Source organism: Puma concolor, chromosome B4 (genome assembly GCF_028749965.1).
Source record: "Puma concolor isolate L17-30 chromosome B4, mPumCon1.1.hap2, whole genome shotgun sequence".
Lineage (NCBI taxonomy): Eukaryota > Metazoa > Chordata > Mammalia > Carnivora > Felidae > Puma > Puma concolor.
The window spans coordinates 19,188,553-19,205,826 of NC_141673.1; positions in this window are offsets into that span (position 1 = coordinate 19,188,553).

The following is a 17,274-nucleotide window of genomic DNA, read 5'->3' on the forward strand; positions in this document are numbered from 1 at the left end:
GGAGCAGCGAGGTGGGGGTAGGGGTGGTAGACCAAGAATCCGAAGCAGGCTCAGAGCTGTTAGCCCAGAGCCTGATTCAAGGTTCAAACTCACAAACCACGAGATCATGACCTGAGATGAAGTTGGACATTTAACCGATGCAGCCACCAGGGCTCCCCTAAGATTCTGTATTTCTAGCAAGCTTCCAGGTGATATTAACGTTATGGACCTCAGACTGAAATTGGAATCTCAAGAACCTGTATGTAAAGCTTTTCTAGTTTTTCTACATTTGAAATAATATATATACTCTCTCTATACTTTTTAACGTTTATTTATTTATTGGGAGGGGGAGGGGCAGAGAGAGAGAGTCCCAAATAGGCTCAAAGGGACATGGGGCTTGATCTCACAAACCGTGAGATCATGACCTAAGCTGAAATCAGGAGTCGGATACTTAACTGACTGAACCACCCAGGTGCGCCTGAAATAATATATCTTTAAGTACACAGCATAACTGGATAGGGCATTCCTAAGGAGTACTGGAAGTACAAAGACAATATAGTATGACTATCCCTGATCAAATGATGTGCTTTACTAGACAGAGGCCAGTTACTAGTGACTTGGCTGTAAAATGAATAGCTAAACAACAAACTAGATTTGGACTATTGGTTTTCATTAGAAGAGTGGAAACACACATTTTCAGGGAACAGCTCCCCATGGAATATGGAAAACTACTGAGGAAGATGAGGTTATATATACAGCCACAGAGAGACCAATATAGCATAATTATTACCAGTTTGTCTCTCGATTCAGACTCCCTAGGTCTAAACTTGTTTCTCTCATTTTCTAGCTGTGTACAGTGGTTCAGAGAATTAAACTTCTCTGAGCTGCAGTTTTCTCCCTTGTGGAATCAAGAGAGTAAACGATTTCCTTGAGTTGTGAAGATTAAGGAAGCAAATGGTTGCAAGAAGCTGAGGGGAGTGCATCTATGGCACATAATTTGTAATCAGTAGAAGTCAGCCAGGATTACCTGACTCCCCCTGGGCTGTGCAGTGATGCTGTGATTCTTGTGAATTTACTGCTAGTTCACTCCGTCTTCGAGAGAGGATTCTGCCCAAACCTCTGTTGTGGCCACATTGCTCTCTCTTCCTGTGTTTGATTCTTCAACTTTTTGCCGCAGAGCTCTTTATTCAGCTACTACTATGTGACAATCACTGCTAAGCACCAGGGTACAAAAACCAATGTTCTGTTATCAAGAAACCCAGAAAGGAGGGGCACCTGGGTGGCTTAGTCGCTTAAGCTGACTTTGGCTCAGATCATGATCTCACGGTTCAGTGAGTGGTTCGTGAGTTTGAGCCCCAACAGCTCAGAGCCTGGAGCCTGCTTCAGACTCTGTGTCTCCCTCTCTTTCTGCCCCTCCCCTGCTCACACTCTGTCTCTCTCCTTCTCTCAGAAATAAATAAACATTAAAACAAAATTAAAAAAAAAAGAAAAGAAAAGAAACCCAGAAAGGAAAGTGAAACAACATCAAGAATAATCATGATGATTATTCGTGTTTTTTTTTTTTAAGCCTATTTATTTATTTTGAGAGAGAGAGAGAGACATAAAGAGAGCAAGTTGGAAAGGGACAGAGAGAGAGGGAAGGAGAGAGAATACCAGGCAGGCTCCATATTCTGCGTGGAGACCACTGCAAGTCTCAATTTCACCACTGTTCACAACTGTGAGATCATGACCTGAGTGGAAATCAAGAGTCAGTAGCTCAACCAACTGAGCCACCCAGGCGCCCCAATCATGATGATTATTTGTGATTAGAACTATCAGACAGGAATGGACAGAGGGTTGGAAGATCACAGAGTACTGATTCTACCTTAGTTAGGAATTGCCTTTGGCTTTCAAACTAAGAACTGCAACGATGCTTTATTGTAAGTGTTCGCCCTTTGATCTGTAAACCCCTTATTTGCAGTTTTGGGCCATCTAAAACTAAGCAGTGTTAAATTGAGTTAATAATGTACCATTGAAGTTCTACATTTTGAGTCTACTGAAAATAACAGATATAAGCTAAGATCTGCTTTCAGAATATAATTCTATTTTCTGTCTTCTTTTTTTTTTTTTTTTTTTATAAAATTTTTTTTTTTTCAACGTTTATTTACTTTTGGGACAGAGAGAGACAGAGCATGAACGGGGGAGGGGCAGAGAGAGAGGGAGACACAGAATCGGAAACAGGCTCCAGGCTCTGAGCCATCAGCCCAGAGCCCGACGCGGGGCTCGAACTCACGGACCGCGAGATCGTGACCTGGCTGAAGTCGGACGCTTAACCGACTGCGCCACCCAGGCGCCCCTCTATTTTCTGTCTTCTAAGTCAGGGATCAGCAAGTTGTTTTCTATAAAGAGCCAGATGGTAAATACATCAGATTTTGTGGGCCACACATATATTCAATTCTACCCATGGATAATCCATAAGTGATTGGGTGTGGCCGTGTTCCAATAAAGCTTTATTGACAAAAGCAGGCATCTGGCCTAAGGTCTCACTTTGTGCACCCTCCCATCTAAGTGCTCCTATTCACATGGCACACAGTAAAGACAAGAAAGGATTCCATACCTTCAAAGAAAACAACGACCTCACTGTTTAATTTTATTTATTATCTTCATCTAGTCATGAAATGCTTGTTTTTCATAAATCTATAAATTGCCTTATCTAGAAAAGTGTTTTCATCATCATTTTTGATACTATAATTTTCTTTAGTATCTACAGCTGTTTCCTACAGCAGCCAGAAAAACTATAGAAGGAAAACTTCAAATATTGTAAAAGAATTCTTTCTTCTTCTTCTTCTTTCTTTCTTTCTTTCTTCTTTTCTTCCCCCCCCCCCACCTCTCTCTCTCTTTTACCTTAATAGGCCTCAGAAAACAATGGTTAAGAACATGAACTTTTGCTAACCACCCAGGGTCAAAGTCCTGGCTCCACCATTTATTAGCTTGTGACCTTGGGGGAGTTCTTAACCATTTGGTGCCTCAATTCTTCATCTATAAAATAAGAATATTAATAGTTTTTACCTGGTAAGTCTATAGTGGAGACTGATTCAGATGGCCTACATAATATGAATAGAACGTAATAAGCACTCAATAAACATAGCTATTACTTTTGTTCTTTCCCCCCTTCTGCATATGGAGGGCATCTGTACCATGTGCTTGCTTCTGTTTCTGCCAAGAAATATGCTCTGAAGCATGAGAGGACCTTCTCAGCATGCTACAGTCCCATCAACTGCAGCAAAGATGTGTGGAACTCACTCTAGAAAGTCAAGATGGTCCTCAAACAAATGGAAGCAAATTTATAATAACCCTACTTTAACCTTGAAGAAATTCCTTAAGCCTCAGCTACACATCTTGGGGCAACCTCCATCTACTCTGAGGTGTTTAGTTCCAAGGCAGTTAAATGAAACATCAGGAGGGTCATAAGCGTGTTCGCACAAGTCCCCTTTGACTCTTCACATCACGTTTAAAGCATGAGTATTTGACGGTTATTCTTGAAAGGTTGTTTGGTTTCATTGTTGTTGATTCTGCTTCATTTCTACTGTCATTGTTACCTCTACTAAGATGGGTTACGCGGTTGGAGTCAAAGCCTCTCACACATACATTTGGAATATACATATGCATTTTCACTAAAGGCCTATAAATCCTCTCTTTTGCACATTCTCCAATTTTCCAGCAATCACCATGCTTTGTGGCCTTGAGCCAGGTTAGAACACCATAGAGAGAGACAGTCTTGTCCAAGAGACTGTCAAAGGGCATTCCAACTTTCCCGGACGGGTAGTCCTTCAGTCAGGTCCTATGTATGAAAGTGCTTTGAAAACTAGGAAGCAGGAAGCAACAATTATGTATAAAGTACCTTCTTTGTGTTTGGCATCCTCTAGAATATACCGTCCAGTTGAACTTGCCACAATAATGGAAGTGTTCAATATCCGTGCTACCGGATATAGTAGCCACAAGCCCCATGTGGCTCTTGAGCATTTGAAATGGAGCTAAAGTTTTCATTGTATTTAATTCAACTCATTTAAATTTAATTAGCCGCAATGAAGTTATGCAGCATGCTGCATGTGTTAAAACAAAACAACTTGTAAGGCAAGTAGTATATACCTATTCTCCTTTACACAAGAGGGGGAGATCTCAGAGAAGTTGAGGAACTTTCCAAGAATCGCAGACACGCAAGTACCACATGGTCAGGCAGGATTTATTACCTCCCTCTCCATGCCATTTCCAGGGTTTTTTCTTGCATATCAAACTGTATAGCATTGTGCTAGAGCATTAGATGAGATGAGATGAGGTTAGATGATTACCATTATTCTTTTGAAATCTGTCATTACATCAACTGAATACTGTTTACGCAGATAGAATCACTCTAACCCATTCTCTCCAGCAAAACAAGGTTAGCTAACATGACTTGGACCTACGGAGAGAACTCACAACTGCCTACGGATAATCCAGTACCTACTCCCCTTGGAAGACACTTCAGAGTAGGTCTTACCCTTGTGTTTCCATACTCACCACTGAGACAATGGACAATGACCTCAAAAAAACAGTTAGCTATCACAGCAAGCTGGTAGTTTGGGGGCAGCAGCTCATTCCTTCCAACAAAGTTACACTGAATTGATTTCCCAACACATGTTTATAGATGTGCTCTCCTGAGTTCCACACACAGAGAGCCATTTCCCTTTTCAACAGCTTGTCTGGTTACATCTTGTAGTAATTTATCTGTGTGCTCCCTGCCAACTGGTTCGTAGGGAAAACATGTTTGATGCATAACAATAGATCATTTGGGGATAAATCAAACTCTTAATGAAGTCCTGCTTCTCTTCAGCAAGGCATTTCACTCAGAAGAGTCTCTTGGGATCCAGTGACGTGAGGAAAGGGAATGTGGGTGCCCCAATCTGTGAAACAAGTAGGTGCATAGAAAGCTGGTTTTCTCCAAGACAAGACTAACGACACAGCATCCCTGGGGTCCCTTCTCATGGAGTCCAACTGAAACCACTGACGTTGGATTGGAGACTGGAGCCTGGAGACAGTTCAGATTAGACCTATGTTTGGAAGAAATGAGAGATCTATTTTGCCCAAAGCCTCACACTTTCCTTGGAGGGACGCCATGGCCGCCCACACACCCTTGTCTTTCCCAGTTCCTGTAAGGAAAAAGAAAGTTACAAGGAGATAGAAAGTAAAAAGAAAAAGGAGGAAAGAGAAATGAAGAAACAGTGAGCAGGAAGAAAGGGAGAAAGAATGGAGAGAAGAAATACGTAAATAGGTGAATTAGGTTTAGTAAAATTTAAGTAGGTTTCCATTTCCATTTCAAACCGTACTATCATAAACATCGTTACCAATTAGTTCTAGTTGCATCCCTGCCAAGTGCCAGACGCGATGTGAGGTATTCCTAGACTCTAAAGACCAAATGAGACTTAGAAAGCTTGAGAAAGCAGCAGTTAATTCCTACAGAGTCCTTAACCTGAGAATCTACACCACACATGCTACTAAGAAAGTCTCTGATCTTACAGCCATTTTCCTCTGGATATCCAGAAGTGAAGGAGTCGGAGGCTAAACAGTGGAGAGCAAAGGCATGAGAGAGTCAAAATAACCGATATGAAATTTTTAATCATATCAGTCTGTCCTCATTTGAGGACACACATCACCCATAGACACGCTTAAATGCCAAATAAAACACATCTTGTGCTTTGAGTCTGAACTCATGAACTTCCCCTGGGAGCCGTGCAGGGGCTGGTATATGCTTTTCACAGAGTTGGGGGTGCATTTAAAGCTAAATTCTGAGATTGTTTTCTAAGGAGAAAAATGAGCTGTGCTGGTGCTTTTCTTTAGTGAATGAGGAACTCTTTCATCAAGTCAACCCCTTTCCCCAGTCTTCTCTGGCTCCCACTGTCTCCAGGATCAAGTCCAAACCCTTTGTCCTGAAATCCAAGGCCTTGCACAGGCTGGCCCCAGACGGCCTTATCAACCATATTTTTCTACCACTCTCCACTGTGAACTATCAACCGCAGTAAGGCTGGTGGCTCACTCCTCTCTCCCCACGAACATACACATTCTGCCCCTGACAGGACAAAGCATGACTCCTTCAGCTTCCATTGCCTTTGCTCTCATGGTTCTTTTCACCTGGAGTGCCCTTGTGCCTCTCACCCTTCCATAACTCCTACATAAAGTTCAAGGCTCCATTGGAGGCCAATCTCCTTAGGAAGGATTCCCTGACCGCTCAAATAAATCCACAATGATCTCTCCCTACTCTGTCTTTCGTGATATTCAGTTTTGGGGCTACTGTGATGGCAACTATAGATTGTCATTCAGCTATGCCCCAAGTCCTTATGGAGGGGATTGTTTTTGCTTGTTTGTTTTTTGTCCTGCTGTGCTTGCGATTCTCTTGTATTCCTTTTCTGTCTCCTCCCATCATGGCCATCAACACTGCCCATTGTCAATGTTCCTTGTAAATTGCTCTCCGTCTATCATCTCTCCTCACTTGCCAGGAAGCCGGATTGCTAATCTGCCCCACCCCCAATGGAGAGAAGTACTTCCTCCCCTCTCTTCCCTAAGGACTCTGACCATCTGCCAGTATTTACTGCAGGGTTTATTTCATTCCTCTGTTATGCTACAGCAATTCATGTACATTCCCATCTTCTCCATTAGATTGCAAACTCCTTGGGCGTAGGGATTTGGGTCATCTTTGTTTCCCTCTCAGTGCCCACCACAGTGAATTGTATATAGACAATACCCAGTAAATGCTTAGGAAATATATTTTCATCACTATTGCACTTCTCACTGGTACCTTAAATACAGGCAAATATGCTGAATGAAGACTTAAAGAACACAACCATTTTGGGAAAAATGAGAAACATCTGAAATATTTGGGGGTGGAAGTGGGGTTCTTTTCTCCCCTATGTGTAGGATTCATTCTCAGATGGGCTTTTCTCTCATGGGGAGATGTTTCACTTAAGGAAATTCAGGTATTATTTCCCTAAAAAGAAGGGTGGATATAGGACAAGTGGGGGCAAGTTTCCCCTAACTCAAGGACACCCAAAGATTAGAAGCCAAGTATATCAGGGCCTCACCAGAAGCAGATTTGAGAATGACATCAAGCTTTAAGCTCTCAACCTTTCAGGGCCACCTGATGTCTTCTCATTGCCTCTTTTGGTGAGAAAGATATTCTCCCCTCTCAATGGCTTTTCCTCACCCCCATAACTCAGCTTGCACAGGGCTTTGTCTTGCTATGATGCTAACTGCAATTAATAGTCTCTCCAATTTTCTCCCCCACTAGCCGGCAATAGCTGCTCAGCTTTCTAATTCCAACGTTCTGAGTGAAGAATGTGAATACCCTTGCTAGCTTTTCTTTGCCAGGCCAGAAGTCCCTTCTGGCTTCAGGATGGGCCACTTCTGAATCAGTTGCCATCCGTGGTGGCACCAGCCACAGTGGAGAAACGGAGGGCTGGTGGCAGGTAACGTCTTAGAAAATAAGGCTGCCTGAGCCCATCTCGCTAGCAGGTACAACCACCTTTCATTGGACTTGTCTATGACAACAGACACTTTCATAACAGGGTAGAAAACACAAACCCCTAGAGAGGTCAGACAAAGAATATAGATGAAGAAAACAGTCTGGTGTAAAGTGATGGGAAATAGTGGCTCCGGCAGTTGTAAACATGTGGACATGTTTCCGGATCTTTCCATTTTTAAAGAGAATCCATAAGTATAAATTTTAGTGTAAACTCCCTGAGTTTTTTTTTTTTTTTAATTTTTTTTTTTCAATGTTTATTTATTTTTGGGACAGAGAGAGACAGAGCATGAACGGGGGAGGGGCAGAGAGAGAGGGAGACACAGAATCGGAAACAGGCTCCAGGCTCTGAGCCGTCAGCCCAGAGCCCGACGCGGGGCTCGAACTCACGGACCGCGAGATCGTGACCTGGCTGAAGTCGGACGCTTAACCAACTACGCCACCCAGGCGCCCCCCTGAGTTTTAAAACATTGTGCAACCCAAACCAAGCTTAGCCGTGGGCCATATTAGGCCTACAGGCTGTCAGTTTGTGGGTCCTACTTGAAAAAGTGATGTGCAGGAGAGATCGGAAAGTAAGTGATGTGTGAGCAACTGACCCATTACGGAAATTTATTTCCTTCCACTACAGTTATTTGCATATTAATCCCTCATTAGATACCTCTGACTTATTAAACTAAGTTATTTGCTCTAGATTGTTTTGAGATTAACACACTTGCATCATTTCTGAACTGTTCCAACTTCTTGCCCGAGCTCACATGACACTATGTTCAAGTAGGAGAAAACAAGGCTCTGGCAGAACTTCAGCTTGAGGTTTTCATCAAAGGTCAATTTGGGGAAACGATCCCTTATTAATGACCTTCTCCTCAGATTTCTGAAAGACCACCCAGGCCCCTGGCTCGAGGATAAATCCCAAACTAAGGACCAGCAGGGTAATCAGGAACAAACAAACCTCATGCCCTTGGAGATATAGAAGGTAGATTTGGCAGGGTTGGGCACAGAAGCCAGAATGATGGGCATGTCTCCTATGTCAGGAGGTGATGGATACATAAGATGGGGCTAACGATCCCCACCGCATAGAGATGCCATGAGGATTCATGGACTACCTAAGTACCTGCTTCAGAGTAAGTGCTCACCCATTGATAGCAATTTGCTTTTCACAGCACTTGGCACAATAACAAGGACTTGAAATGCTGCCCTACTACTGGTCTTGGAGGAGGTGGTCCACATAACATTATTATTATTAATTTTGTTAATGTTTATTTCTTTCTGAGAGAAAGAGAGATGCAGAGTGTGAGTGGGGAAGGGGCAGAGAGAGAGAGGGAGACACAGAACTCAAAGCAGACTCCAGGCTTGGCTCTGTCTGCACAGAGCCTGACGTGGGGCTCGAGCCCATGAACCATGAGATCATGACCTGGGTCAAAGTCGGATGCTTAACTGACTGAACCACCCAGGTTCCCCGATAACATTATTATTAATAATCTCAAGGGGCTTATAATCTAGGAGAAGGTGACAAGGCAAACTGTAAGAAGTTTGAAGAAGATGAGGGGCACCTGGGTGGCTCAGTCAGTTAAGCATCGACTTTGGCTCAGGTCATGATCTCACAGCCATGAGTTCAAGCCCCACATCGGGTGAGCTTGAGTCCTGCTTTGGACTTCACGCTAACAGTGTGGAGCCTGAGTGGGGATTCTCTCTCTCTCCCTCTCTCTCTCTCTCTCTCTCTCCCCTTGTGGGATTCTTTCTCTCCATCTCTCTCTACCCTTCACTCACTCATGCTCTCTTTCTCTCTCTCAAAAATAAATAAAAACTTAAAAAAAAAAGCTTAAAGAAGATGAAAAATTGTTCTTATAAAAGGATCCCTCTCCGAGCTGGAGGCCCTATAAAAATTAGGATTCTAAGAAGGTAAGCACTAAATGTAGTTCAGAACAGATCAGCTAACATTTCTAAGCACTTGGCTTATACCAGGCATAGATAGAACATTGTCTCTTTCCATACACCCAACTATGAAGGAGACAGGTACCATTCAAATTATCCCCATTTTATAAAATGAAACCGTGAAGTCCCATGATGTCAAGTAACTTGCCCAACGTCACCTGAATATTAATTGGTGGAGCCAACATTTGCCCCTCTGACTTCGGAGCACATGCTCTTTACCATTTACTCCTTTAGGAAGCTATGGAGACTAGAGTGACCAGTTGTCACCGTCTGCTTGCAATGGAAGAGTTTCCCAAGATGCAGAAAAGTCCCCAGTAAACCAGGACAAACAAACTGGCCACCCTGATAGGGACTTAATCACAAAATCTATGCTTGCACCAAGATGCCTTGTCTGACTGAGCAAGGGTTTCTGGTGCTAAGTGGAGAGTACTGTTCTGTCCAGTCAGAGATCTGGTACTCCTCAGCTTGCCCTCAACCTGCTCCCTGCTATTCCCAGTGATATGATAGCTATGGGGACAGGCCTTCCTCCTCCGAGTGTGGACCACATTCCAAATTTTCCTCTCTGCCCCTCAGAACCTGCATTGAGAGTAGGCCAGCATTTTTCAACCTTTAGCGTACAAATTGCCTGGGGGTCTTGTTAAAAGGCAGATTCTGATTAGGACTGAGGTGAAGTCCAAGACTCTGCATTTTCCATAAATTCTCTGATGAGAACTTTGCTGGCTCGTGGCCACACTTCGTAAAGAACGCCCATTTTGAAAACGGGAACAGGAATCCTCACTCTTACACAGTGTTTAAATCGGGTGACTCTAAGTAAACAGTTTATTTAACTCTCCTCTGAGACCTTCCCCTGGTGTCTTATAAGTTCAAGCTTCATCTCACATAAATCTGTATTCAAATCTATTCCTCACTGATTAGGCTCCTTTAGACAAGTTGTTTGATTTCTCTGAGCTCCAGGTCTCTCACCTGTCAAGTCAACTACTCTTCCCAGTCTTCTCATGAAAAATAAAGATAAGGTCTACGAAGTGCGTACTACATTCCCAAATAAACAGGGATTGTCTTTGCTGTTCACAAAAGACTACAGTTAATGCTACTGTTAAAAGTCTCCTTGGGTCAGAAGGATGAAATAAGTTTGTAAAGTCCACAGGGTCATGAGTTGGGAAGGCTGAAAGCATTACCCATGTCTCAGAGATAATTGCCTCTAAGCTCTGATGGACGACCCAAAGAAATGAATCTCAAAATGGCAGCATTTCTGGTTTCCTTCATCCATTTATTCAACAAGTATTTTCTAGGTCACATGACATGCAGACACAGTAATAATAAACAGAACCGGTAAGATTCTTGCATTTACAGAGCTTACTTTCTTAGCAAGGGCTTTCACAAATTCAGGTCGAGAGAGACTCAGGGAATAAAAGAGCCTTCAAATCATACTACACAGGCTTCCTGACACCCAGAAATGGATCCTCTGTCTAATACTGGGAGTGCCTTTGCATAAAAAGTCATTGTCCTCACACAATGACTGACACAAAGTCAGTCATGATCTGACTACTGAATACTCCAACAGAGAAGTCGACAGGTAGACTTTTACTTTCCCAACAGACCATAACAAATGAGGTGAATACGGCATCTTAAAGCTGTTGAAAAGGGAGATTTCTTGGGAGCAAATTGTTCTCCCAGCCCTCACTTTACACTACATGTATATGAGCACGGCAGCTCTGTTGGATACTTTTCCACGTGGGAAATGACAGGCAAAACTTGCGTATGTGTCACACGGGGTGGCTAAATGGTGGCACAGGCAGAGGACAGTGCTGGGAACTCCTGATCAGGGAGGTCAGGCTGTTTTGGTTCCTCTGCTTCTCCCAGGAGTTATAGGTTTAAACATATGACTCCCACGATGTCTTTATGGACGAGAATTGAATGATCACATTCGTGCGTTCCTGGCAGCGACATTAGCAACAACCAGAAGACTCATCCCAGCAAACAGGGAGGATCCATTTCAAGTTCCACGAGCGACTGAAGCTTGGCACTCTCTGACAAATGTATTCCAGCTGGTTTCGACCCACACGAGACACGAGTGTGTGTGTGTGTGTGCGTGCATGCATGTTGACGCGTCCACATGTTAAAGAAAATGCACCCAGTAAGCGGGAGATCTAGCTCCCAGGGAGAGGGAGCCATTAAATGTCAGAGAAGATTGTAACTCCAGGCAGTCCAAGGAAATGAGGTAGGTAGTTGGCCTTTGCAGGAGGGAATTTAGAAGATTATCAGAACACCTAATTAGAAGAGATTTTGTTAAGCAACTCCTGCCAACTTGCCTGCAGATAATGGTTAAGCTGTGGGGCCCTGCTCTAGACCACGAGGGAAGCAGGCAGCCATGGCCTCCTCTCGGCATGACACACCCTTCAAGTTAGCGGAATCTAAGTAAACAACTGATTTCACTCATCTTGGAGGCCTCCCCCTGGTGCCTAATAAGTACAGTCTTCCTCTCAGCATTCGCCTCTTCTCCATGGCTCCCTTATGAAATGTGAGGCTAGCTGCAGAGTTGGAAGGACAAAGGAACTGAGTAAGTGTAATTTATTATCCAGGATTGTTTTCAACCTTTTTCCAATTATACACATTTTTCTTTTGGCTTTGGCAGACCTGGGTTTATGAGGCTGTTCTTCTGATCACTAATGGGCTGAAAAAAATGGGCCCCAAGTATTCCTTGAAGGATGTGTTATGGCCTTTAGTAATTTGCCATGGCTATAGCTCTGTTGAATATGGTTAATTAAATGAGAAAACGAATACTGACTCCTGCTTCTCCCCTACTGCCTGCCTCCTGCCCCCCATGTACACCAAGCCTTAATATGAGATCATTTCATTTAAAGAGCAGAAAGCTGTCAGACCAATAGAGGTGGAAACCCAGACTGGGTGGGAGTGCTCTCCTGGGGATTGATCTATTTGTTCTCACCTGATGGGGAGAAAATTGACTTAGGGAAGACAGAGGCCTCCACTTTCAGATTGTGGACAAAAAGCAATGAGCAGAGGGACAGGGACCCTAGTTTCTGGCCTGGGTTGTGTGTTTATTTGATGTGTAACTTTGAACACGTCACTTTGCTCTCTGTGTTTCAGCTTTTTTGATTTGTAAAAGGTGAGGGGTTAGGGTTATACCTGCCTTTTGGCTTTTGGAATGGTTGTGGATCGGAGACTCATTTCTTTATCCTACCCACTTGCTGGTGGGCATTCTTCAGACTGTAGGGTTTGTACCTCATTCTTTCCATGCCACCCCTTGATGATGGCACCCCTTCTCATAGCTTTAGATCTGACATCTATGTGGGTGACCACAAAATCTATATTAACAGCTTCGACTTCTGCCCCAAGTTCCAGTCTTATAGAGCTGGACACTTTCTAGGCGACTGTTTTTTGCTTTATCAAATTTACTCCTCTTTTACCAGAACTCACCGAGGCCACACTTCAGTCTCTATATGAGAACCACACACATGGCATAATAGAGTATAGGCTTTGGGTTCTAACCTAGTACTTCTAACTTTGTGACTTGGGTGAGCCACCTAATGCACACCAAGTTTGGGATGGTGATAATCAGGCTACTGTATATGGAGAAGTCTTGGCAGATTGGCTATTATTTCATAGACATTCAAGAAATAATATTATTCTTTCTATTCTGGAACTTTTTTGGAATTCCTATAACCCTCACAGTATCCTTTATGTCTATTACACAAACTTTTCAAAAAAAGGACAAAGAAGTCTTCAAAAACTTGACCTCACAGTAATGTTCTAGACCTTGAGTCTTGTTTCCCCATTGAGTTCCACTATTGATTTGGAGATAAGTTCTTCTGGTGACAAGAAGCACTTTAAATTATCCTAAATCTGGGATGTGTGGGTGGCTCAGTCGGTTAAGTGTCCCACTTCAGCTCAAGTCATGATCTTGTGGTCTGTGGGTTCGAGCCCTGCATCAGGCTCTATGCTGACAGGAGCCTGGAGCCTGCTTCAATTCTGTGCCTCCCTCTTTCTCTGCCACTTCCCCACTCACTCTCTTTTTCTCAAAAATAAATGAACACTAAATTATCCTAAATCTATCTGTAAGAATGCAACAAAGTCTTCTTAAGCACAGAAGAACCCTGATAATGTTGTGACAAAATGCTAGTATTAGCATTCAAAAGATTCACCATTCACATAAAAATAGATGGCCACTTATAAAATAAATAAGTGCTGGGGATATCATGTACAGCGTCGTGACCATAGTTAAAAATAATGTATTGCTTATTTGAAATGTCCTAAGAAAGTAGAAGTTCTCATCACAAGAAAAAACATGTTTTGAACTATGTATGGTGACAGCTGTCAACTAGGTTTATCATGTGATCATTTTGCAATATACACAAATGGCCAATCATTACATCGTACACTAGAAGCTGATCAAATATAGCTAATTTGCTAATATAGCTAATATAGCACTAGGAACTAATATAATTTAGTTAATATAGTTTCAGCTAATATAATAATAAATATATAGAGAGAAAGCAATCAAAAATACCAAGTCCAAATTGTGGAAAACAGTGCAGTGCAGAAGGTTTCTTCTTCTCATCAGACTTGGGTCATTTTCTTATTAATTTTAAAGTGTTTTGGTATTGGTGGTTTAAAAGCACAGTTTATCAGGACACAGCTTATATCCAGCCTTTCTTTCAAAGCTTCCTCAGACCTTTTAAAGTAAGGGTCTGTCCTCAGAGGCTGCACTTATACTTTTGGCCACAAGGTGTAATGAAAACACACAACAGCAACAATAACCTAAGGACCCCGGAGGAAGTAAGTCAAGCAAATCAAAACACAGAGACAAGTGGAGCTGGTCTGGAAAGCCAACAGTTGCTCAAGTGTGGTAAGTAACCTTCCTTCCTTTCCTTCCTTCCTTCCTTCCTTCCTTCCTTCCTTCCTTCCCTCCTTCCCTCCTTCCTACCCTCCTTGCAGAGAGAAAGAGAGAGAGAGAGAGAGAGCCCATGAAAGTTGGGGAGGGTCAGAGGAAGAGGGAGAAAATCATAAGCAGGCTCCACACTCAGAACAGATCCCAATGTGGGGCTCAATCCCAAAACCCCAGGATCACCACCTGAGCCAAATCGGATGCTCAATAGACTGAGCCGCTCAGGCGCCCAGATGGTAACATTTCTAATTCTCGCCTGTGCTCCCTGCAGCTGGCTGGGAACCAATACCTGTCCAGGTGTCATCTATCTTTGTCACTGTTGTGGTCAACATTGTCATTGTGTCGTGGGTTTAGAGCACTTCCATTTGCAGAAACTCCATGCTTCCACAGTGACTGTGAAGTGAGGGTGGACATATTTCTTTGGAAATCAGTTCTGCTGTCTATTGTTTATGCAGTGTCATAATAGCAATGTAAATACTGAGCTTAGTGAACTGATGAGAGATAGTGATATCATAAGCTTTGAAATATCTCTATGGAGGATACAGAAGACATAAATTACTCCATTTTATACACCTAAGAAGACTATGAAAGACCAGTTATGTATTTTTTACTCACAATAAAAATGAGCCTGATGTGGCCTCCTCAAGTTGTGCCTTGCCACTGGGATCAACTTGGGGGAAGGGGGAGTCTTAATTTCCCTATGAGGAAGAATCCGCAGAACATGCGCACACACACACACACACACACACACACACTTGCACTAAATTCCCAGCTTAGATGTGATGGCTTAAAAGAAGAATTGATGGAATAAAACAGATCCTCAGTTTGTGGTAAATATCTTCCTTCTCTAAGAGATGAAAGAACTTTTAACACTGGGAAGTTCTAACTTCAGAAGGTCTTCTGAGGTCCAGTGGGCATGGGAGCAATTCGGCATAGGGTAAATAGGCTAGGACTTCTACGCCAAGAGAAGAAGACTAGCATTTACAGAAGCTTCCATAGAGATTCTCTGATGACTAGTCTAATTTTGCTAATCTCTCTTTGTGTTAATAACAACAAAAACATCTATGGAAATATGTGCTGGAAATCTCCTGCTTCTCTGTCTTTCACATGGATCCCATTGCCAGTACTTTCTTACATTCTGGGAGGAAATGTTCAAAGAGTGGCTGGATATTGTACAAGCGACTCAAGCATTATGAGAGTCATTGGGTTCGACAAACTTGAAGGTCCTTGTCCACCCTAAGACGCTCTGATTCTATAATTTCTTCTTTCATTCAGCTGTGGTGACAGCAATTGTGCTTCCACATTCTAGAATGTCATTCCTTTTGCACCATGATGAGTGGGAAATTTGTGTATATATGTGTGTGGAGTGTGTGGGCCATTCTGGAGAAAAATAACTAATTTTTACATACATTAGAAACTAACTGATTGATAAATTTCTATTGGCATTAACGCATGCAACTCCATAGGACACTGTGTTAAACTAATGCTGTCAACATCACCCAAAACCCATGTGTCCAATTCAAGGTGACCAGCATCATTTTGTAACTAGAAAAATAAAAACTAAATGCAAGAGTCAAAGGCAAAGGTTATATGAGGACCCAGATCTCTCTGGTAATTGTGTTCCACAATTTTCTCAGTAAACTCTCATTTCTTCACGTACATACACCTGATCTGTTGACAAAGGTCATTCAGGGCCAAAATTCCAAATTGCACAGGTTGGTCATCATGATGGCAGGTGGTAGGCCACGACCAGTTAGGTATTAACTCCATTTCAAAGGAAAGTAGTCTTGAGTATATTTCAGTGTTATTTATATTTTGTCCACAAGATGGTAGCGTACCCTTTCCATTTAATGTAAAGCTGGCCTGTGATCCCAATTTCCCGTAAAGTAGAGAATATTTTGTGTTGAACCAAGGTCAGCCACTCTGGATATCATTTAGGGTTTTCTTTGTGTGTGTGTGTGTGTGTGTGTGTGTGTGTGTGTGTGTGTGTGATGAATTGTTGATTTGGAGTATATGAACTCTGCCATAACAAGGTGGGGATTCATCTGAAATAAAGAAAGCCCAGAAATGCATTACATTCCAGCTTCTTAAAGGGAATTTGAGAAGTGGGAATACTTTGGACATCTAAAAACCACACACCAAGAATCAGATACTGACATTTTTCAAAAACACTACCTTAGTACATCATGCAGAAGACATTCAGGATGTCAACTTCAATTAATCTTGGGTGAAATTCTGCACAGTAACCAAGTTCCTGCCATGAAACTAGTTCAAGAGGGCTATAGGTAGTTTTCCCCTCAAATCCAGGGGGAAAGTTAGACCTTAGATGCTATGAAATTTCCGTGAGCTAAATAAGAGGGCGGCATCTGCAAATTGGCATGTTCTTCTGCTGTGTGCTTCCTTCCCTCATCTGGCCTCCATGCCAGAAGGAACGAGACACAGATGGGAAAAACATCTGCCTCCTCTCTGCCTCCATTGACCAGAGGGCCTTCTTTAAGGTTCAGGTCTCAGACTCACATCATCTTTTTGTTTGAACTCTTTTTAAAATGAGGAGCTCAAGTGGGATTTCCTTTCATCTTACTATATTATTTTCAAATTAAATTAGGTCTAATGCTGTGTATCAGAACCACAAAAGCAAAGCTCCAGGGTGTCTCAGTCACTTCCCATTCTGTTGTCCAGAACAGCTGAGCCCCCCACCTAAGAAGAGAAGGAGACGAGCCAGGAGCAGAAGTTGAGACAATATAATGGCAGAGGAGCAGGAGAGAAAAGGCTGCTGTTGCAACTGTATGGTTGTCTTTCCAATGGGCCAGAGAACCAAGTCAAGATTCCTTGGCCTTCAACAGCGTGGACCCGTCTTAGCTATCTTTTTTATACACCCCCCCCCAACCCTCCAACAGGCATCCTCTGATCCAACCCAGAGGGGCCACCTCAC